The following is a 17,042-nucleotide window of genomic DNA, read 5'->3' as shown; positions in this document are numbered from 1 at the left end:
TGTGATAGAAAACAAAAGTGTAAAGAATTTTAGCATTAACATGTAAAGTAAGCAGGATATTTTTCTCTCTCTCTGTCTCTCTGCCTCTCTCTCTCTCTCTCTCTCTCTCTATATATATATATATATATGCACATATATATATTTTTTTCCTACAAAATTTAGCAAAGCTTTATTGAGTCCAAGGAGCTATTAGCTGTGTCCATCTAAGATCTTATTAAGTTCCTAAAACAACCCTGCAAAGTAGCTGTCAGGTGTTGAAAAACTAAGACTGCCACACAAACGTATCATTAAATTCACAAATTATAGAACCTCTTTTCCTAAATTATCTTTATATTTTCTAAGTGTATCATATAATTAATTCCAGTAGGTAAATTTCTAAGTATATGATTTGGGGCCCAATGATAGACTGGTGTAGATTATATCTCAGGAGGGATCTATTCAAAAATCATTCCAGATAGATATCTTTTAGAGTGCTATCAACTCCACACAATTGTGAACTATGAATCTGTTTATTAGTGTCTGTAAGTTTTATAAAAGCAATGAAAATCATGCATAAGTTCAAAATTAACTTGAATATTTGCTTTCTATCTGTTGCTATCTCATTATTGGGGTCTAAGTCAACTTTGAGTATTAGCTCTTTAGATGTGAATCCTTCTCTAACTTTTGTTATTGTTATCCAAGTAAGTCAAGGCCTAAGTTGATAAAAATGGCTGAGAAAAATTTCACTGAGGTGGCTCTCTTCATCCTCTCTGGATTTACCAATCACCCTGAGCTACAAGTCAGCCTTTTCTTAATGTCTCGCTTTATTTATCTGTTCACTGTTTTGGTGAAACCTGGACTAATTGTATTAATTAAAATTGACTCTCAGGCCCAGACACTATGTACTTTTTTTCTTAGTGATTTAGCATTGTTGACATATTTTATTCCTGTACTGTAACCCAAGGCACTGGTAAATTTCCAATTCAAACAGAAAATCATCTCCTTTGTCAGCTGCTTTGTTCAAATGTACTTTTTTGTGGGTTTGTTGTACAGCCGGTGTTTTCTTCTAGGGTCAACAGCCTGTGACCACTATGTAGCAATCTGCAATCTCCTATTGTATTCTATGGTTATGTCCCAGAAAGTGTGTAACTGGCTGGGAGTAATGCCATATATCATATGCTTCACAAATTCTCTGATATCCATCTGTGTGATAAGCAGTTTGTCATTCTGTGATTCCAGCATCAATCATTTTTCCTGTGACACCACAGCTCTTTTGGCCCTGTCCTCTGTAGACACACCCAGCACAGAAATGGTGCTCTTTCTTCTGGCTGAGTTCACTCTTCTTAGTTCTCCCCTCATCATCACTGTCACTTACACTGCCATCATCTTAGCCACCCTGAGGATCCAGTCTGCAGGAGGCAGGAGGCCTTTCCACCTGCGTGTCCCACCTCATGGGTGTAACTATCTTCTATGTGTCCGTGATTTTCACATATTTGCAGCCTGATAACACCTGACTCTGGCACAGGTGGCATCTGTATTCTATACCATTGTCATTCCAATGCTGAATCCACTAGTCTTTAGTCTGAGGAAAAAAGATGTAAAAAGTGCTCTCCTGAGAGTCATACACAGAAAACCTTTTCCATGTTGAATCTATGAATGTTACAATGAAAACAAACCTGGATGGTTTCAGGCATTCAATTGCTCCAACAATCAGGAAAATAGTAGAGTAACCTCAAAAGGCATAACACAAAACTAAATGATAACATAGAGTCTTGAAATTTGGGAGGTGAATTATTACTTTATTTGTTTATGTGGACTACTGAATCATCGTATTAGAAGTTTAGTTCAGTACATAAATTATTCAGATGTAGACACACACAAGTAAGTAAAGAAGAGTCTGACCAGTGACTGAATCCACCCTGAACGTCTGTGGGTGAGTATACCATCACACTGAAGCATCTTAAACAATTATTAAATTGACTTTTCATATGGTTTGACATCCTGTTTTTTCAGCCATCAAAAAATTGAGAGTAGAAAATTAGTAGATTAAGAGATGGTAACTCTTAAGTGTTATTAACAAGAAGAAATGATAGTTGATAGACTGAGAGCAAGGGAAAGAGTACAGAATTAACAAAAGAAATATAAGCCACAGGGTGGAGGGTGGACTGAGGTCATTTCAGTGACATGCAAACTCTAATGATGGCAACAGAACTGAGGTAATATGGAGAACTCTCAATAATGTGGATTCATTTTGCCATAACAGTTAAAATTTTGATCATTTATCTGTGAAATGTGATCTTTGATGATGTATTGTGATATATTTATAAAGTAGAATATGTTCTCCATCAAAATCAGCAGTTCAATTTCTAAATAACCATAATGTGCCTCCCTAAATTCAAAGATCTCAAAAACTTTTAAATGTGTATGTGTTTGTGTTTGGGTGTGTGTGTGTGTGTGTAGGTAAATGAAGCACTACCTGTAGTTTAATTCCTGAAACATTTTGAAGGTGTATATAGAGATTCTCATTTCTCCAAATCAAGCAGAAAGACTTTATTAAGTCTACAGTATTAAAAGGAGAAACTGGGTTTTTGTTTTATTTTTCCTCAAAAAGAGACATTAAGGTAAACTCCATTTAATAAACTCTCCTAGGCTTTGTTACAAAATGACCACTGGTAAAGATGTATCTACTCCTCAGTACAGCCTTTACTGTACATGAATCATTGAGCAGAATTCAAAGGAGTTAGGCAACCACATGTAAAATGTGTGTTGAAAGGAACTGAAGACTAATTTGGTGAGGTTCTCTTAAAAGAAAATGTGTGTTTATAATATTTCTCTTTCTCCAACAAGATTGTAAGCTCCTTGTGAGGAGTTTATTTATTCATATTTGTGCTCTCCACAACATCTAGCAAATATATTACATACAAAATATGTAAGAAAACATTTTCTTTGCTTTTTGTTTGCTTGTGGAAGCCCAGTAATGAATTCATTAAGATCAAGGATTCTACCTTACGCATGTTTGTATCTTTCTTTGGTATTTGGACAATTGTGTGCATACTGGCATTAAAAAATATTAGTTTATGATGATTGGATAAAGATGTGGTATATATATACAATGGAATTCTACTCCATAAAAAAGACAAAATCATCCCATTTGCAACAACATGGATGGACCTGGAGGGTATTATGTTAAGCTAAATAAGCCAGACAGAGAAAGACAAGCACTGTATGATTTCACTCATATGTGGAAGATAAACTAACATACAGACAGAGAGAACAGTTTGGTGGTTACCGGGGGCAAGGGGATTGGGAGGTGGGCACAAGAAGTGAAGGGAGGCATTTATATGGTGACTGACAAACAATAATGTACAACTAAAAGTTCACGATGTTATAAACTATTATGACATCAACAAAAAAGGTATATTAGTTTAGTTGAAAATTCTAGAATTCTTTCCAAAACATTTCTTACTTATATATTAGAAATGGCATAGTAATTAACAGATATATTCTTTTACAAATGATTTTTTCCTGAATGATGAAGATATGGAAATAAGTATACAAAGAATTATACTTTATATATATGATTTTAAATAACTGGACTCAACTGATTAGGCATTCTCATATGTCATACATCACAAACAAACCTCCTATAAAGAGAATCAGTCTTCAGGCTTGGGAGTGGCTGAAGGTAACTCATGTGAAGAGATCTGTGTGTGCAAATGTATATACTTGGTCTATGGATTTTTAATTTTCTTCTCTAATCTATATTACTGGGGTCTGGATCTTGCAAACTTCATTTTAGAATGTAATATTTTACATTATAAAGTATTATAAGTGACAACTTATGAAACATACTATGCTTTATTTTAGGGACTTATTGAGGCTACTATCTATCTCATCACTTATTCCCTTTTATTAAGCCTTCATGAGATTTTTTTCCTTCTAAGCCCAGTGTCTGATTCAGACTGGTTGCTCTGAAGATTTCTCATCATCATGAGAGCCATTAAACTGATTTTATTTCACTTCTTTTTCTTTTTCTACCAAGGATTTTCATTTATGTAGTCTAAATACAATGCTCAATTTTCTATAATTGTGTGAAACATCATGGCTTCTGTACCTTATTTATATTTACACTTGTTCTAATTGTATTATTTTTATTTTCACTTGTGTTGAATATGTATACTTCTATAGATAATTTCAAAAATTAATATTTATTTAGTATTAATAAAATTATGTATCTAATTGTTCTTTTTAAGTTATTTATGTTTTCTTGCTGGTCTCTCTCCAGGAACAAAAATGTGCCACACTTTTCTTGCTTATCATAAGAAGTAGTAATATGTTTTATTTTTCTGAAGTTATGATTAAATGTCCGTATATATTTTTCAATATGCTCTTCATATTTTTCCTTGGCATACCATACCTCCCATCATTCTCTCTTCTAGCTGCTCTTTCTCTACCTTCCCTCTAGACTCTGTGATACATATCTTTCCAGAATGGGCCATGCATACCTTTGTCTTCTCTTCTTTCTTTCTAATGGACTCTCTCAGAACTCTTAACAGATCCAGATGATCAACTTGATAAAATTTAGAGCTATGTCCTAGAAGTGATCACAGTATGTGAAATTTGTCAGACATCTTCTTTTATTATTACACTGTAACAAGACATTCACTTTAAAATATATTCAGTGTATTGGGCTCCAAACTAATGACACTGAGTTATTCTATGGTCTGTTGATCTGTGGTGCCTTTTGTAATGTTCCTGTGAACCATTTGTAGTCCTTGAATTTATGTTCTATTTCACCAACTTTAAGATACCTTTTCTATCAAAATTTTTTTTAAAATGTTATTTTTCTTAACTTGCTTTATTTCAAGAAGTATTGCAGGAATTCCTGCAGAAAAATTATTCAATGAAAATAAAATAAACTGAATGAAATTGACTTTTCGATATCATGTAGAGTCAGACTCACTCTTATGCCTATATACAAAGATTAGAGGCCCATTCAGAAATGAATTCCTAAAAATCTAGTGGTTTTCCCACTCTCCAAATAAATTTTCATCAAAACTGCGAAAACACAAAAAGAAATGAATTCCAGATCATTATCTGATAATTAGAGAAATTAGTGTAGAGTAAGTTAGGATTTTGCACAGGATATTTGCTGTTCAAAATATGGAGATGGGAGGATGAGTAGAGAAGGTGTCTAAAAGTAGCTAAAAGGAACAAATAAGAAAGAAAAATGCCTTTTAAAAAAACTATAGTACCTTGACCATACTATTTCTGATTTCTTCCTCATGCCCCTATTCCAGAACCCCCTGAAACTGGTAGTCAAATAGTCATTTATGATTATTCTTAAAAGTCATATAGATAAGCAATGTATTTTCAGACTTCCACCAGGTTCCTTATAGGTAACGTGTCTGACACACTTGGGTTACCATGGTAACAGTTGCTTCAGTTGTTTTTCAGGAACTGAGAGTCAACTCCTTGTCCAGTTCAGGCCAGTTTAGACCAATAACTCATCAACTTGGTCTGTGTGAATTTCCAATAGATGATCTTTTATTGTTAGGGGACCAAAAACTCCACCCTCAGATCATGTTAATACCACCATTTTGTGAACATGCATCCTACGAAGAGCCATGAAGTTTGACTGGGCTTGTGCAGATAAATTATCTCACTTCCCCTTACCTCCAATCGTCTATCCCCACACTTCAGACCACGCTGCCCCTTTATCCCATAAATCTCTTTAATCCTCATTTTTGGGGAGGTGGATTTGAGACTTGTTCTCCCATGTCCTCACTTGGCTGCCTCTTGAATACACACTTTCTCTGCTGCAAAACTGGTCATCTTAGTGATTGGCATACTGTTCAGCAGGCAAAATGAGCCTGGTTCCATAACACCCAATCTCCTATACTGGTTTACATTTTATATCTTTTCTTATAGTACTTTTCATCTTCTAACTTGTTGTAGCAGTAATTTTTGTACTTTTTTCTGTTTCCTCCTGCTGAGAATTTATAATCTATAAATACTATAACTGATAAGGCCAAACTTGATTATCAACATTTGAATCTTTCTTTCATAGCATCTATGAATTGTTTATATTAGTTGATTACAATTAATCCATAAATTTATAAAATTTAACTTAAAGGGGTCACATTTTATGACTACTATACAATATAATTTAAAAGTAATATTGAAAAGATAAAAAATAATGTTAGTTTGAACATTAAAAACATTTAAAAATAACCTTAAATTATTTTTAATCAAATAGGAAATTAAAAAATTAACTTTAGATTATCTATATAATGTGCCACAATAAGAATAATTAATACAACTACACATAAATTAAAAGTAAAGCAACACTCAGATAAATAATGCAAATATTAAATTCCTGTATTATTAAACAGGTAACAGAAAGTAAATAAAACAAACATTTATTACTAGGTGCTAGAGAAGAAAACGATGACTTCAACCTGAAGGGAAGCAGAATTTGCCACCCCAAAATATGCCTCTTTGGTGTAAGGATTATCTTGAGCTCATTATTTTTAAGAAACAATAGACACAGGAGAAGCTCTGAGAACCTAGTAGAAGTTACCATTTTATAAGTGACATTGATAAGGGAAATCTCCATTTGTAAGGCCATCTCCCCCTCAGTACCAGGAAGAGGAGGATGGACCAAATGTCTAGCAACTCCTATCAGTGGAGAAGACATGGACTTGAATCTGCATAAAGACTATGCCTTGGTTTCCTGTGCTTTACCTGCTGACCTCCCATAACTGGCCCCCATTCCCCCATCATCTTCTTTTGTCTTCAGGTGGAGATGATATTTAAGGTGGTGGCTTGGGTCATTTTGGGGAGTTACTCAGTTTTCCTGGGTGTCTCCCATGTATACAGGAGGGCATACATGCTATTAAACTTCTGTTTGTTTTTCTCCAGTTAATCTGCCTTTTATCACAAGGGGGTCTCAGCAAAGAACCTGGAAGAGTAGAGGAAAAATTTTTATTTTTCCTCCCTCACAAACCTAATAAAGTAAGGAAAATAAAATGATGAAATTTAGATAACAATTAATAAATCAGAAAGCAAGGAAAATATTGAACTGCATTTATTCCAAAAAGAAAAAGAGCCATTCTTTCATGAGTCAAAGAAGGAAAGAAAGAAAGAAAGAAAGAAAGAAAGAAAGAAAGAAAGAAAGAAAGAAAGAAAGAAAGAAAGAAAGGAAGGAAGGAAGGAAGGAAGGAAGGAAGGAAGGAAGGAAGGAAGGAAGGAAGGAAGGAAGAAAGGAGGGAGGGGAGGAAGGAAGGACAGAAGGAAGGAAGGAAGGAAGGAAGGAAGGAAGGAAAGAGAAGGAGAGAAAGAAAGAAGAAAGAAAGAAAAAAGAAAGAAAGAAAGAAAGAAAGAAAGAAAGAAAGAAAGAAAGAAAGAAAGAAAGAAAGGAAGGAAGGAAGGAAGGAAGGAAGGAAGGAAGGAAGGAAGGAAGGAAGGAAGGAAGGAAGAGGAAGGAAGAAAGAAAGAAAGAAAAAGAAAAAGAAATGAAGGGGAGGGAGGAAGAGAGGGAGGAAGGAAAGGAAGAAGGAAAGGAAGAAAGAAAAACAATAGCTAGAATAATCTAGGAGAGAGAGAAAAAATATATATAAGAAGTTTCAGGTCTTATATTCAAGTCTTTAATCCATTTGGAGTAATTTTTGTGTATGGTGTAAGGTAAGGGTCTACTTTCATTTTTTTGCACGTGGCTATCCAGTTTCCCCAACACCATTTGTTGAAGAGACTTTCTTTTCTCCATTGTATGTTCTTGGCTCCTTTGTCAAAGTTTAGCTGTCCATAGATGTGTGGGTTTATTTCTGGGCTTTCGATTCTATTCCATTGATCTGTGTGTCTGTTTTTGTGCCAGTACAAGGCTGTTTTGGTTACTATAGCTTTGTAGTGTATTTTGAAATCAGGGAGTGTGATGCCTCCTGCTTTGTTCTTTTTTCTCAGGATTCCTTTAGCCATTCGGGGTCTTTTGTTGTTCCATATAAATTTTAGGATTCTTTGTTCTATTTCTGTGAAAAATGTTGTTGGAACTTTGATAGGGATTGCATTGAATCTATAGATTGCTTTAGGAAGTATAGACATCTTAACTATGTTAATTCTTCCAATCCAAGAGCACGGAATATCTTTCCATTTCTTTGTGTCTTCTTCAATTTCTTTCAGCAATGTTTTATAGTTTTCGGTGTACAGATCTTTCGCCTCTTTGGTTAAGTTTATTCCTAGATATTTTATTCTTTTTGTTGCAATTGTAAATGGGATTGCATTCTTAATTTCTCTTTCTGCTACTTCGTTGTTAGTGTATAAAAATGCAACTGATTTTTGTATGTTGATTTTGTATCCAGCAACTTTACCGTATTTGTTTATTACTTCTAAAAGTTTTCTGGTGGATTCTTTAGGGTTTTCTATATATAAAATCATGTCATCTGCAAATAGTTGTTATTTCTATATGTGGTTGAATATAGAAAAAATTGAATCAAATTCAATTTTCCCATCATATTCTGTAAACCACTCATTATTATCAATTTCTAAAAATGCTGAACTTATATAAATATTCCAGGTCATTCATATAAATATAAACCTTTGAAGTAATTCCTGCTAAGTATCAACTTTGATTTCTCAACAGTTTAAAGCAGTTGAACACAATGGATAGAAGGAATAATACAGATGTGCCTGATTTCATCCTTATGGGATTGACAGATTCTGAAGAGATCCAGCTGTTCCTCTTTATGTTATTTCTCCTGATACACCTGATTACTATACTGAGGAATGTGGGATGATACTGATAATCCACCTGGATTTCCAGCTGCACACGCCCATGTATTTTTTCCTCTGTCAACCCGTCATTTCTCAATCTCAGTTACTTAACCGTCACCACACCTAAAACCTTAGAGAACTTAGTGACTTCCACCAGGTATATTTCATCCATGAGCTGCTTCACCCAGATGTACTGTTTTGCCTTCTTGGGTGCCACTGAATATTTCCTCTCTCCTCAATGGCCTATGATCACTACACAGCTATCTGCAACCCTCTACACTACCCAGTTGTTATGTCTACAAGACTCTGCAGTTCCCTCATCTTTGGGTCCTATTTGATTGGCTTTACAGACTACTTTGTCAATATACTTTGCATAAGCAGATAGAATTTCTGCAACTCCAATGTAATCAATGGCTTTTTCTATGACACATCCCCAATTTTAGCCCAGTCTTGAACTGACATATATGACATGGAATTCATGACATTCATTGTCACTGGCTCCACCTTAATGATGTCTCTTATAATATCTGTGTTTTATTTGTCCATTGTGTCTAGTATCCTGAAAATTACTTCAACTTCAGGAAAGCAAAAATCCTTCTCCACTTGTGCCTCTCATTTCCTGGGAGTCACCATCTTCTATGGCACTATGATTTTTACTTATTTAAAACTGAGCAAATCCTACCCATTGGGAAAGGAACAAGTGGCTTCTGTTTTTTATACTATTGTGATCTCCATGATGAATCCATTCATTTATACAATAAAGAAGTGAAAAAACACTCTCATTAGAGTCATGCAGAAGAGAGAGGTCTCCAGGCAATTAAAATAACAGTGATGCTAAACGTTTAAGCTCATTTTTTCTTCCTTCCCTACAGGGTATTTTCTGGTGTCTTTCCAAAAACAGTTGAATTCTTTAATTTGTTTGTATTTCTGCTGAACCATACTTTACTTAACCAGATATGATCTTGGACATTTCCAGGAATATGTCTTTAGAAATTCATATTGTATTTAGAAACCCTGAAATATATATTAAACCTATGGTCTAAATATACGTGTTTTGAAGAGCAATTGATGTACAAAAAGTTGTCATCTTTTAAACTATATCATACAAATTGCCATGCATACTCCAACATCAGAGAATTTTATTATGAAAAAGAGCTCCACTTTGGGCACAATGAGATCATTTATTTATTGTATAGAGGAGAGTTACAGAAGAGTGATTACAAGTACTTTCTTTGGCATCAAACATTCCAGGATTTAGTTTCTAGATCTGCTACCCTTTTAGCTGTAGAACTCTTAATAAGTCGCTGAAACTGTAAGCCTCAGTTTACTCAAGTGCACAAGATAAATAATAACTCCAGGTCAATAGAGTTATTATAAAGGTTAAATCAGATGGTGGATGTAAAGCATCTAAGGCAGTACTAATGCATGCTGGCCATTTTCATTAGAAGACTTCCATTCCTGCAATATTTTTAATGCACAGTGGCTTTTTCTTAAAGAATATTCACTTGTGTTCTATTAATTCCTTTTGGTTAATTTAATTGACAAATACACAAACAGCTAAGGAAAAACAGCACCTCACATTTTGGATTTAGAATGGTGTATATTAACATTGGAGAAAATTTGGGTAGTATTGAAAAAATTAGGGAAAAAATACTGTAACAATTGTTAATTTTGTATGTGTTCTAGATAGTTATGAACTTATGTGCATATATTACACATATAAGAAAAATTCCTATTGTTTTCTGTGTATATTTTTGCAGCTTTCTGTATACACTTACAAGTTTACCCTTTGATAATATCTGTCATTGAAACCTGTGAGATGGACATGTTCTTGGTACACGGAAAAAATCAAGACTCTCCTCTTGCAATGCTCTGAACCTGAAATGTTGTAAACTACTCAAGTTAAAAATCTCATGCAGGGCCGGCCCGTGGCTTAGCGGTTAAGTGCGCGCCCTCTGCTGCTGGCGGCCTGGGTTCGGATCCCGGGCGTGCACCGACGCACTGCTTCTCCGGCCATGCTGGGGCTGTGTCCCACGTGCAGCAACTAGAGGGATGTGCAGCTATGACATACAGCTATCTACTGGGGCTTTGGGGGGAAAAATAAATAAATAAATTAAATTAAAAAAAAAAATCTCATGCAGTGATACCTCTTTGGTGGTTATTTGCTAAACATCTTAAAACCGTGCCTTTCTGTGATGTGTCAACAAGCATCAGTAAATTGTTTCTGTGTGGAAATTCTGCATATTTTAAAAAATCATTGCCTTTCTCCCAATTTCTATAGGTTTGTTATGGTCATTAAAAATAAATTCTTGAATTAGGTGCTTGACTCATTTGTTTTAAAATTTTTAACAGAGACAAGTTGTAAAGCTAAGAATTAACAATGAATTCCGATTTTGTGGCAACCTCTAAACTGTGGTCAGAGTGCTAAAATTTCCTTTATTTTTAAATTTTTTCTCTACTTAATCTAGAATTGCAGTTTTAATTTTCTCTACTATTTAAAGGTTATTTAAGAATGTATTCCTCTATTTTCCAAGTATTTGATTTTATTCTTTAAACTTTTGTAACTAGATTGTTTTTATTCAAGAACTAATGACCATAAAATTTTTATTTTTTTGAAATTCGTATTGTTTTCTTTGTAAATTATATTTTATTATTTTCCTAAATATTTTTAAAATGTTTAAAATGAATTGCAAGCCCTCTTTTAGGAGATAAAAGTTTTTAAAATTCTTGGGCCAGCCCCGTGGCTTAGCGGTTAAGCGTGCACGCTCCGCTGCTGGTGGCCTGGGTTCAGATCCCAGGAGCGCACCAAAGCACATGGCCATGTCCCACATACAGCTACTAGAAGGATGTACAGCTATGACATACAACTATCTACTGGGGCTTTCGGGGGAAAAATAAATAAATAAAATTATAAAAAAAAAAAGAAAAGTTTTTAAAATTCTTACTAAATCAAAACTGTCCACTAACATTCAATTTTTAAAATATGCACTATTTTCCTCTCTTTAATTTATTTTAAAAATTTCCTTATGTATCAATGCCATTTAAGCTATGATTTATTTTTGCTTTGATATCCATTATTGTCCAGACTCTATACTTACAGCTATTGCTATTTGTTTTTGATAAGTATTTGATAAACATTTATTGTTTAATAACACGCTTTCTTGGCTTGCCTCTTATCTTGTATAAGCATTATGTCATCATATATTTATGGGTTCTTTTCATTTTCCTGGTCTTTTTTATAAACTAAGTTTTCACCTTGTTTTCATTCATGTCTATTTCTATAATTAGGAAATTTTTATCCTGTTGGTTTGTGTTGGCAAAAATGGTCAACAGATTCTATGATTTTGGAGACAACACTCAAGTTTAGGAAATGCTGAAATGCTAATTAAATTAAATTAAGACTACCCTATACTCTTTATAACATAGTTTAGAAAGCCTGCATATAATGTTATTACATACAAGTAACATAATCTATGGGGAATATGAAAGATTTAGACTATTTGCATTTGCCCTGTAATTTTCTTGCTATATTAGTGCATGTCATATTTTATGTAAGACATAGTCTGAAGTAATATAAGACATAATCTTCTTATTTATGGTGCCATACTAAAATGCTATTTAATATAAATACAATAAAGAAAATAAGACAACAACAGAGCATGCCAAAAATATGAACAGCTGTCATTGCTTCCAAATAATTGCTAGATATAATGGTAATAACTTATTTTGCTGAGCACTTACCATATGCCAGACAATAGTCAAAGGGCTTTAGATTTATAATTAACATAGTTTATCTATACAAGATAACTTTCAGGTAGGTACTAACAATATCTACATCTAATCTCATGTAATGGAAAGCCATCTTTCTGCTTGTTCAGGCAAAGACTTAAGAATGATTCTGGAATTTTCTCTTTATCTCATACACCTCATATCCAATCCACTAGCATAATATCTTGACTCTACATACAGAATATATTTGGAATCTAACTACTTCTCAACACTCTCTCTGCTACTACCCTGGCCCAAGAAACCATCATCTCAGTCTCAGAATTATTGCTGCAGCCTCCCAGCTTATCTTTCTGTTTTGGCCTTATCCTTCTTGAATTTAATCTCAACGTAAGAGCCAGAGTGACTCTGTTAAACAGTGAGTTGGATCATATCACTTTCTTCAAAAATTCTAAAAGCCTTCTCATCAGAGTAAAAACCAAACTGTTTACAAGAGCACACTGATCCAAAGGGACCATGTCCCATTCCTCACCTGTATGGCTTCATTCCTTATTGTTCTTTTCATCACACTCACTTTGTTTTGACACATGACCTCCTAAGTTTTCCTGTACAAGTTAATCCTGATACTGCCTGGAATGTTTGCATTTTCTCTTCTTCATCCTGAAACTTACTTTTTGTACATAACTGCATGCTTTTTCCTTATTCTCCTCTTAATAAGAACATCCGTACCACCTTATTTAAATTGTGCCTATTCCTATCCCTCTTTCATGCTTTATTTTCCATAACAATTATCTTCATCTAACATTTTATATATTTAGCTCATGCTTTTTATTCTTGTCTACCCCCCCATGTATGCCCAATGAGTACAGGATTTTTGCTTACTTTGTTCAAAATTGTATCCCCAGCACCTAGAACATTGTCTCAATAAATGTGTCTGAAGGCTGAATTTCACGGATGATGAAACTGGGGTACAGAGAGATTAAATAACTGATTCATGGTCACTCCACTAGTTAAAGAACAAGCTCACATTTGAACCCAGACAGTCTAACTCTAGAGTTCATATTCTTCATCACCACTCTATGATAGGGCTTTTTCCTAAAAAATGACACTACTATTATCAGAGTTAAAAAATGGAATTCAGGGCCGGCCCCGTGGCTTAGCGGTTAAGTGAGCGCGCTCCGCTACTGGCGGCCGGGGTTCGGATTCCGGTCGTGCACCGACGCACCGCTTGTCCCGCAATGGTGAGGCCGCGTCCCACATACAGCAACTAGAAGGAAGTGCAGCTATGACATACAACTATCTACTGGGGCTTTGGGGGAAAAATACATAAATAAAATTATTTTAAAAAATGGAATTCAGGGGCCGGCCCGGTGGCGCAAGCGGTTAAGTGTGCGCGCTCCACTGCGGTGGCCTGGGGTTCGCTGGTTCGGATCCCGGGCGCGCACCGATGCACTGCTTGGCAAGCCATGCTGTGGCGGCGTCCCATATAAAGTGGAGGAAGATGGGCACCGATGTTAGCCCAGGGCCGTCTTCCTCAGCAAAAAAAGAGGAGGATTGGCGGATGTTAGCAAAGGGCTGATCTCCTCACAAAAAAAAAAAAAAAAAAAAAAGGAATTCATTGTTATATTAAAGAAAGCATTAAATAAAATATCCTGGGCTGTTGAAAGCTGCATGTTGCTTTCAACAGTGTGATTTTGGCAACACTAGCTAAATCTTTCAAAGATAAAAGTACAGTTCTATTTACAGAAAGAATTATTCTGTAAAAGAAAGAACAATTTATCAGAAGATGGAATGGTGTTGGTAAAAGAATCTGTATTGCTCAGGGTACAGGTTACCCTGGTGTAACAAAGGGATTCAGAAACAGAATGGTTCAACAAAGAAAAAAGTATCCTTGGTCATAATCTTGCAGAGTTTAGCTGACTAGGGTTTGTGGATGGCTCATTCTCACAAAGTAATCCTGGGACCTAGGTTTCTTCTATGTTGTTGACCTGTTATCTCCCAGATGTTGTCCTCTTCTGCGTCATTAAAGAGGGTTCATCTAACTCTCTGTACACATTCCAGTCTCAGAGAAAGGTGAGATTTTCACACCGGAAAAACAATTCCCAAATATTTGGGATGTCTTTTAAGGAATAAATCAATTTATTTAATAGATTCAGGACTATTCAGGTCACTCATTTCTTCTGATGTGAACATCTTTAAGCAGTTGTACATTTAATTTAATTATCAAAATTATTAGAAAGAAGTTGTTTATAATAGTGTATTATCCTTTTAATGTTTGTGGGAACCAAGTGATAGCCCTTCTTTCATTTCTGATATTGGTAATGTGTTTTCTCTCTTCTCAATAGTGACCGTAGGAATTATAATATGCATGTTTAGTATATCACAGTAGACCTAAAATAGCATACAGCATAACTTTTAATTTAAGAACCTTAGAGTAGTAAAGACCTAATTCTTCTGTCCCATTCTTTGTGCTTTTTTGTAATAAAGTTTACTTTTATGTATGGTTTAAACCCATAACGCATCAGCAAAGTTTTACTTAATCATTTATTTTTTTTAAAGCAATTAAAATTAAAAATCCAGCATTTGTTATATTTATCTTCTTTTTTGCATTTTTGGTGTTATTCACTTCTTTGTATAGACCCGTGTTTCTTTCTGTTATAATACTTCTTTTGCCTGGAAAATTGTTGAAACATAATTCTGCTGACTAAAATTTACTTCAGTGTGTGTGTGTGCACACATAGGTGGGTGATTAAAGTGTGCCCTTAAAAACATAAAAAGAACAACAACAACAGCAACATCAACAACAAAAATTACATTAACAGCTGAGATTGAAGTCCTTTAGGTGTAAAGCTAAGAAAGATGCACATAGGATTGCTGGGAAGATGGTGGCATAAGAGGACTCTGAACTCACCTCCTGCCACAGACACAACAAATTTACAACTACCCTTGGAACAATTACCCCAAGAGAGAACCATAAACCAGATAAAAAGAACCCCTACAACAAGAGACAGTGCTAACTGAAGTGGAAGAGGCAGAAATACCTTTCTGGAGAGGAAAAAGCCACATTCTAGCCATGGCTTCATGGCATCTCAAGGCTGGGAGCAATCTTAAGCCATATAGGAGATCTGCCCCCACCTTCCAATGTCTGAAACAGTTGTGCCCTGCCTCACCTGGGGCAAACCCCACCCAGCTTCACTACTGAGAGAGCTGACAAAAGCCTTGCAGGCTGGAGGCCTACAGCAATTGTAAGCCCCTGAGCCTAGCAACAAGCCACAGTGGGGGCCTACTCACTCAACAGAAAAACTGCAGCAAGAATGTGCTTTTAGACCTTGCAGCCAACTGGGGCTGGGGTTCTCCCCACCCAATAAAGTGACTGAAGGGACCATAGCAGCTGCACACAGCTGAGCATTACAACCAGCCAGCCAGGGGGACAGATTAGCCTACCTGTGCACCTGCAGTAAGAGCAACTCCACCACAACAGAAGGACATATGTAATCCACACAGGGGAGACTCCTGGAACATTTGGAACTGGTGACAATAGGGAGGCACATTGCTGGGCCTCATAAGGCATCCCTTACATAAGGCTACTTCTCCAAGATTGGGAGATGTAGCTGAACCACCTAAAACATAGATATAAGCACAGAGAAATAGGCAAAATGAGGAGACAAAGGAATACTTTCCAAATAAGGAAACAAGACTAATCTTCCGAAAAAGAACTAAATGAAACAAAGGTAAACAACCTAACTGATAAAGAGTACAAACTAATAATCATATGGATGCTCACCAATTCTGGGAGAATAGATGAATACCGTGAGAACTTAACAAAGAATTGGAAAATATAAAAACAAATCAGTCAGAACTGAAGAATACCATAATGGAAATGAAAAATTCACTAGAGAGAATCGATAGCAGAGTAAATGGCACGGAAGAACAGATCAGAGAGCTGGGTGAAAGACTAGAGGTAATCACCCAAGCTGAAAAGATAAAAGAAAAAAGAATTAGATAGAGAAGTTGAGATGGTTGTGTAGGTGGACTCTGAACTAACCTCCTCCCATGGACACAGCCAATTTAAAACTACTCTTGGAAAAATTATTGAGAGAGAACTGAAAACTGGATAAGAAGAACTCCTGCAACAAATGACAATCCTAATTGAGGTGGAAGAGGCAGAAATTCCCTTCTGGAGAGAAAACACCACCTTCATAAACTGCCAGCTTCATGGCGGCCCAGGAGCAGCCCAAACGTACGCAGCCCTCCCTGGAGGAGCGGGGTCCTGAGTGGGAGAGCGTGTCTGCTATAGGCATTTTTTGGACACAGCACAATCGAGATGAGTGGCATAATATCTAACTTTGCTTGCTACTAAAACACTGGGGAGTACCCCAAGAAAAACTGGTTCACAAAGAAATTTAAACTAGCTCTTAAAGGGCCCACACACAAACTCACCCATTTCAGAAAGCAACCTAAAATCACCAGAAAGAAAGGTGCACAGCCCTTTGGTGAAAAGAGACACACCTGATAGGCTCTGAGTGCATCTCAGTGAGAGGTGAGACCTCTACAGGGACTGGGTCATT

At 35.7% G+C, this 17,042-nt stretch overlaps 2 pseudogenes; both read left to right on the top strand.

Annotated features, from left to right (window-relative positions):
* The first annotated feature begins 706 nt into the window (after window positions 1-706).
* Window positions 707-1,627, top strand: LOC131400112 (olfactory receptor 8I2-like; annotated as a pseudogene).
* Window positions 1,628-8,636: 7,009 nt separating this feature from the next.
* Window positions 8,637-9,574, top strand: LOC131400111 (olfactory receptor 8H1-like; annotated as a pseudogene).
* The last annotated feature ends 7,468 nt before the right edge of the window (window positions 9,575-17,042 follow it).

The sequence above is a fragment of the Diceros bicornis genome, chromosome 41 (genome assembly GCF_020826845.1).
Source record: "Diceros bicornis minor isolate mBicDic1 chromosome 41, mDicBic1.mat.cur, whole genome shotgun sequence".
Lineage (NCBI taxonomy): Eukaryota > Metazoa > Chordata > Mammalia > Perissodactyla > Rhinocerotidae > Diceros > Diceros bicornis.
This window is presented reverse-complemented; position numbering and strand designations above follow the sequence as displayed.